Source organism: Pongo abelii, chromosome 14, assembly GCF_028885655.2.
Source record: "Pongo abelii isolate AG06213 chromosome 14, NHGRI_mPonAbe1-v2.0_pri, whole genome shotgun sequence".
Lineage (NCBI taxonomy): Eukaryota > Metazoa > Chordata > Mammalia > Primates > Hominidae > Pongo > Pongo abelii.
Window position 1 is genome coordinate 40,654,286 of NC_071999.2, and position 6,840 is coordinate 40,661,125.

The 6,840-nt window shown below is 49.7% G+C and overlaps 1 long non-coding RNA gene across 1 annotated transcript; it reads left to right on the forward strand.

Annotated features, from left to right (window-relative positions):
* Window positions 1-2,333: 2,333 nt before the first annotated feature.
* Window positions 2,334-4,539, forward strand: LOC134759849 (uncharacterized). The gene is made up of 2 exons (XR_010136695.1): window positions 2,334-2,943; window positions 4,038-4,539. It is a non-coding gene; the product is annotated as an uncharacterized LOC134759849 (long non-coding RNA).
* The last annotated feature ends 2,301 nt before the right edge of the window (window positions 4,540-6,840 follow it).

Genomic DNA, 6,840 nt, shown 5'->3' on the forward strand with positions numbered 1-6,840 from the left:
CCACTGTGACCGGTGTGCTTATAAAGGGGAAATGTGGACACAGAGACAGGTGCAGATGAAGGCCATATGCAGATGAAGGCAAAGAGTGGGTGATGCAGAGGCGGAGGAACGCAAAGCTTGTGGGGAAACCCCCAGAGGCTGGGAGAAGGCCTGGAAGAAACCAACCCTGCCCCCACGTTGACCTTGAACTTGCAGCCTCCAGAATCATGAGACAATACATTTCTGTAGTTCTGCCCCCCAGTCTGTGGTACGTTCTTATGATAGTTCCAGGAAACAAACAGTCCCTCTTCCCAGGGTCCATCTCCTGGGAACCTGATGAGAATCAGCTCCGGGGCGTCCAGTCCACACGTGGCGCTAGGAGAAGCTGTGGGGCCCGATGGCTGCACACAGTTGGTGAGAGCTGAGAGCTGCAGTAGCCCTTTGTCTGCTCACACTCAGCCCACCAGTCCCCCACCCACCCCTCCTAATGGCTCTGAATCTCCCCCATGCCTCTCTGCTTCTCTCTCCAGGCCCTACGTGCCCACGCCCTTCTCCACTCCTGTTTTAGGCTTTAGTTCCCCGAAGTCTTCTGGTTCCCTCTCTGGCCCCTCCTGGGCTGGCGCCTGCAAACCCACCCCATCCTCCATTCCCAACGCCCCCACCCCTCCCACCCCAGGCCCCTGCCTTCAGCGGATCCCTGAACTCAAGGCCTGGCGCGGATTGCAGATACTCAGTAAATATTCGCCGAAAGAGTAAAGAAAATGAAAAATCGTGTTGAAGGGTGTGATGTAAAGACAGACGTATTTGTCTATGACTATGTAACCAATTTCCCCAAACCTCGCAGTTTATTCTCGCGGTTTCTGTGGGATGGGAACCAGAGGCTCAGCTGGGTTCCAGGCGGGCTGTTGGCTGAGCCTGGCTGCCACACCAGGGCTCTGCTTCCAGCTCGCTCACAGCTGCTGCCTGGCCTCAGTTCCTCGCTGGCAATGCGGAAACCTTGGCTCCTCACCACCTGGGCCTCCCCGTGGGTGGCCTGCCTGTCCTCGGGAATGGTGGCCAGCTCCCTGGGCGAGGGTGAATGACCAAGCTGGAGAGCCTGAGATGAAAGCCACAGGCTCTTGCCACCTAATTGTGGACAGGACGTGTGGTCACTTCTGCTGGATCTATGGATACAATATGGATATGGGGGACAGATTTTCCAGGGTGTGAATTCCAGGAGGCCAGGATGACCAGAGCCATCCTGAAAGCTGCCTACCCAGAGAGACAAGGGTTCAAATCCCAGACTTTCTATCAACTGGCTCAGGGCAACACTGGCCCCTCTACAGATCTCCTTGGCTGATTTTTAGCTGAATCATGACGGCTAATAATTGGAAGGCGACGGACTGTTCAAGTGGTTACATATGTTGCCTCACTGAATCCTCGCATCAGCCCCCAGAGCCAGCTAGTACTACCCGAGCCTACTTCAAAGGAGAACCGCTGCAGGTCACTTGCATGGTAAGGGACGGGGGCTGCAGCCTTGAACCTGGGTCTGCCTCTCACTCCTTCCCGTGGTTTTCATTTTTGTTTTTGAGATGGAGTCTTGCTCTGTCGCCCAGGCTGCAGTGCAGTGGCGCGATCTCGGCTAACTGCAACCTCCGCTTCCCAGGTTCAAGTGATTCTCATGCCTCAGCCTCCCGAGTAGCTGGGATTATAGGCGCCCACCGTCACACCCGGCTAATTTTTGTATTTAGTAGAGACGGGGTTTCATCATGTTGGCCAGGAACTCCTGACCTCAAGTGATCCTCCCACCTCAGCCTCCCAAAGTGCTGGGATTACAGGCGTGAGCCACCATGCCTGGCCCACACCCATGTTTTTAATGTGGGAAACTGAGACTGCCGGACTGCTGAGCCTTGTGCTGAAGCCTCGGGCTGAGGAAAGGGCTTCCACCTTGCTGCGGGCTCTCACCCCGCACACATTCTGTCTGCTTTTCCTGTGCTAGGAGCAGTGCCATGGGGCCTGTGGATTCTCAGGCAACGCAAACGCTCATCCTGTGGGGAGAGCCTGTCTCCTCTGAACAGAGGTGGGCGGTTTGGGCTGCTTCTCGGAGTCACAGTCTGCAGGAAATCAACTCTGGCCTGATGGCACAGTGTCCAGTGGCCGCTTGGACACTGGCTCAACATGCACCAGAGCCAGGTCACGAGCTGTCACTCTCAATTCACCTTTGTTTCCAAACATTTGTTTCTGCCACTTTAAAGGGAGGGAAGGGTTTTAGACCAAACAAACTCATGGTTTGGAGCCACTCACTGGAGGCCGAGGACACCTCCTGGGGGCAGTGAACAGGCAATGAGAGGGACTGGAAGGTCACATTTGCGGCCAGAGCCCAGGCTGCCCTGGCATGTCCGGCAGGACCATGGCCCATCCTCCTACCGGACGGCCGCGTATCCCCTTTCCCTCGGTGACCACATTTCAGGACCCTTGATTTCTTTGCAAATCCCACCCTGCCTGGGCAACCCCCTCACTCTCATGCCGACTGCAGAACCAAGCCTGCGCCCCTTCAAAGGCAGAGTTGGGGTAATTTTACTTGACAAGACTGCTGCCTGCCCTCCTCCTCTTTCCTCATCTGCCTTCTTCTCTCCTGACCCTTTATTATTATCAGGAAAAAACAATAGGTCCACATTTAAACTTCAAAGAAAAGCAGGGGCTCGGGTTTCAAACAACTGCAGAGGCCTTGGCTTGGGACAGCTCCATCCCTCTCTCTCCCCTGAACTACGGGGAACCTGGGGACAGATTTCAACTCTCTGCAGCCCAGCACTCAGGGTCAAGGTGAGGCCCAATCTGTGACCACGGAGGAATTCTGGAATGTGGTGATGACCAACAGGAATTTGATGAGTGTCCCTCTGTGGAGGAGCCTGAGAGAAAGGCTCACGGAGGGCAAAGAGTGGACGGCGTGGGACCAAGTTCCTCAGATAAGGCTGTGGCCCCATGGTAAGGGTCTGGGCGGGGAAGGTCAATGTTAACCCTTTGAAGGGCCCCTGGGGATTGGATCAGGTTCAGAGCCCAAGGCTTTCATACATAGGTGTGTTCTAAAGCTGGTAAAGCCTCTGATCATCAGCCAGTGTCAGAAGTCACAGCACAGCCAAGCAACCAGACCAGCAGATGAGACCTTGTTAATCCCCAGTGGTGATGAGTAACTGTTCTCCCTATCACATATCACATACTGGGTGTGTTAGGGGGCCCTTAGGACTCACTCCATTCTGCCTTACCCCACGGTGACTGGAAGGCACAGCTCCTGTTCCCTAAATGAGTCTCAGTGTGTTGTTCTCATTCCTGACCTTTGAGTACATCTACCCAAACTACTGATTTCCCTTGTTTAATAGCATTTAAAGCTGGGTGCAGTGGCTCACACCTATAATCTCAGCACTTTGGAATTTTGAGACGGGAGGATTGCTTGAGACCAGGAATTCAAGAGCAGCCTGGGAAACATAGCAAGACTCCCATCTCTACAAAAAAATAAGATAAAATATTAGCTGGGCACAGTTGTACATACCTGCACTCCCAGCTACTCAGGAGGCTGAGGCTAGAGGATGGGTTTAGTCCAGGAGATTGAGGCTGCTCTCTAGCTATGATCACGCCACTATACTCCAGCCTGGGTGACAGAGTGAGACACTGTCTCAACAATAAATAAATACATTAAAATAGCATTTAAGCGATGGAGGGAGGGAGATCCTTTAGGCCTTTTCCCTGTGTTGCTAAACGGACCTTCAGAACTCCAGCTAACATGTCAGGGACACCTTGGGAAGGTAGAGTGGGATAACTAAACAAGACTTGGTGCTGATGGCAGACAGGCCCCACTCCAATTCACCTCCACTGCTAGCTCACTCCATCTCACCTCCACTGCTAGCTGGGCCTCTTTGAACAGGGCCCATAAGATAATTGAAACTTTCAGTTTATCTCTAGAATGGGGAAAATCATAACTATTTTGCAGGCTTTATTCAGAGGGAAAGAAATGCATATAATATGCCTAGCATGGAAGTCAATGTTCAATGTAATAGTTTTCTTTTTCCACTTTCCCCTGGAAGTGATTCATCCAGGTGGCGCTAGGAGGGATCTTCGCCACAGAGGGCATTCGAGAGATGACAACTCTAGACATCTATGCAACTTCTGTTCTTGTGCTCCTGCTGTTTTCAAATTCCACAGTCACAGACTGCACCCTGGAAAACTCAGGACACCCTAGAGTGAACTGCTCTGAAGAACAAAGTTGCTACTTGCTTGCTACCTCTGGTTGCTACCCCTGGTTGTGTTTGGTTGCCACATAATGAAATGATTTTCCTTCCCTCTTTTATTTCCTTTCTTTCTTTTTTTTCTGAGACAAATGGAAAAATAATTTGATCCCCTTGAATCTTTTCACCCTTGGTATTCTCCCCCTTCACACCCGAGCACCGCCCCTTGATAAATGAGAACACATGTACTGAAATCGCGGACTTCACCCTCCAGACTCATGGTCCTCATGCTCTCAGGGGGACACGTTTCCTTTCAAACCTCCAGAATAAATTCATCACAGCAGAGAGCATTGTTTTTCTTTAAAAAAAAAAAATCAAATCCTGTATCATGATTACTTTATTTCAGAGGGAAAATTCTCCCCTTTCATCTGAAACTTTCTTCTCTCCAACTCTGCAGTCTTTGACCGTGGCGATCCGGCACCCTCGGCCCTGCTGCTTTTGCAAAGTCCACACTGATTCATTATTTCAGAGAGCCAAAGGGTGACACATGCATATTTTGAATATTACCCTGTATGTAGATCTGCCTCTGGCTTGACTTAGGGGCTTCTAACTGCCTGATGTATTGGCACTCGCATGCTTTCAATGGTGTGTGCATTTAACAAATCATCTTCAATTCTTTCATTTGGAGGGTGAACTTTCTGAAAAGGATGCTGGGAACCATGTTATTTCACTGTTATTTCTCTACTATGCCAGACCCTTTGCAAGCAAACCCCTTTTTCCTTAATGACAACACACAGTGACAAATGCCCAGTGCCGTAAATGTGAAGCTCCTTGGTTTGACTGAGACAGTCTGTAGCTGACATCGAGAAACAGGACATCTTCTTGAACGAAAATATCCACTCAAGAATTCCTATAAACTTCCTTACGCTTTGTTTTAAGGAAAACCGCCTGACAAGAAGCATACTTGTTCCTCGCTGCCAGGCATCTTTCTGTTTATGTAGCCTTTGTTTACATGTATCCCCTGTTAATAACAATCAATATTTAACAGATGCACTCAAGCACCTTGGAAACTAATTTTCTTTCAAACACAAGCACTTTCTGGGAAGGAATAAAAGGAGAGGAGAGTCGGCTTGGCAGCCCTCCATCGCGTGACCACTTATTGTCATGGAATGTAGCAGAAGACGGCTTCTGCTATTTCCTTTTGATTTCAGTGTGTAAATCTGCTCTCACCTAAAGCTTGACCGCATGACAGTGCAGACACACATTAAACTGATTATTTCTGTCTGAGCTGTGTGTAGAATGTGCACTCTAAATTGCACATAAAAATGTTCTCCAAAATAGTACCACCTGCCTGTACGAGGATCATTTTCTTTCACAAAGGCAGACTCAAATGTGTTTCTGTGATTCTGCAGCCTCTGGGCTGATGAGGGTTGTCACCCTTTCTGTATCGGGTGCAAGCTGGGCTGGATGGGGGCTGCTGCTCTTCTTAGCCCCCTGCCTTCCCCTCCAGAGGGAGATGAGGACTCCGGTGGCCTCGCTGTGGTGTCTTGAGCTCTTGCTTAGAAGAGGGTCTCAGATTCCCAGGGAGCAGCTTCTTCTGATCAAAACGAGAGAGAACAGAGGAAAGCAGGGTGGGTGGGCAGAAGGGGCTGGAGTGAAGCAAGTGGAGAACAAAGAGGCAGAAGAACATAAAAGTATAGCACAAACCATCGCAGCCCAGCGAAGAGCACCTAGAGAAGAGGGGAGAGAAACAAACCTAGTGAGGAAGAGAAAGGAGGATAAAACTAAACACTGGGAGAGTGGCTTCATTTTTTACAAGGCAGAATGAAAACTAACCCCAGAAAAGGCAAGATCAAATTATCATGATTTCTCCAGATTAGCCCATGTTTCTCCAAACAAATGCCATGCCCTTGCCAAGAAAAAGAAGAGAAATATGTTCAGAAGGAGAAAGAGAGGTGTTTTGCCTATACAGGGGCAAGCTATGGGATGTCATTCTCAACATCAGCGCTTCCCTGACTCACTAACTCACACAAGGACCAGAGTAAAGGAAGTCATCTCATCCCAACTTTGAGGGCTGGGCTTGCAAATGCTTCTAATTTTCTAATATTTGGGTTATGTGCGGGAATTTTCTTGGTCATGTTATGCTCTGGATACATAGCTTTGAGGATCTAAGCATGGAAGATAGAGGCTGCCTCTTCAGTTATAGTTGAAAAATTGAGGACCACAACTTTTCTGTCATGTCTTTATTAGCTCGGAGGGCTGAGGCTACTCTGCTCTCTCATAGACCTTAGGACTTTTTGTTTCAGCCCCTAAAAGTCTGGGGCCTTTCATCCACACCCACAGACTGTGCTTTTTGCTTCTATTTTCCATTTTAGCCAAGCTTCTAAGAAGTAATCTATATCCGTCTGGGCTCAGTGGATCATGCCTGTAATCCCTGTCCTTTGGGAGGCCAAGGCAGGAGGATCTCCTGAGGCCAGGAGTTTGAGACCAGCCTGGACATCATAGGGAGACCCCATCTCTACAAAAACAATACAACAAAAAGGCTGGGCACGGTTGCTCATGCCTGTAATCCCAGCACTTTGGGAAGCTGAGGCGGGCAGATCACCTGACGTCAGGAGTTTGAGACCAGCCTGGCTGACATGATAAAACTCTGTCTCTACTA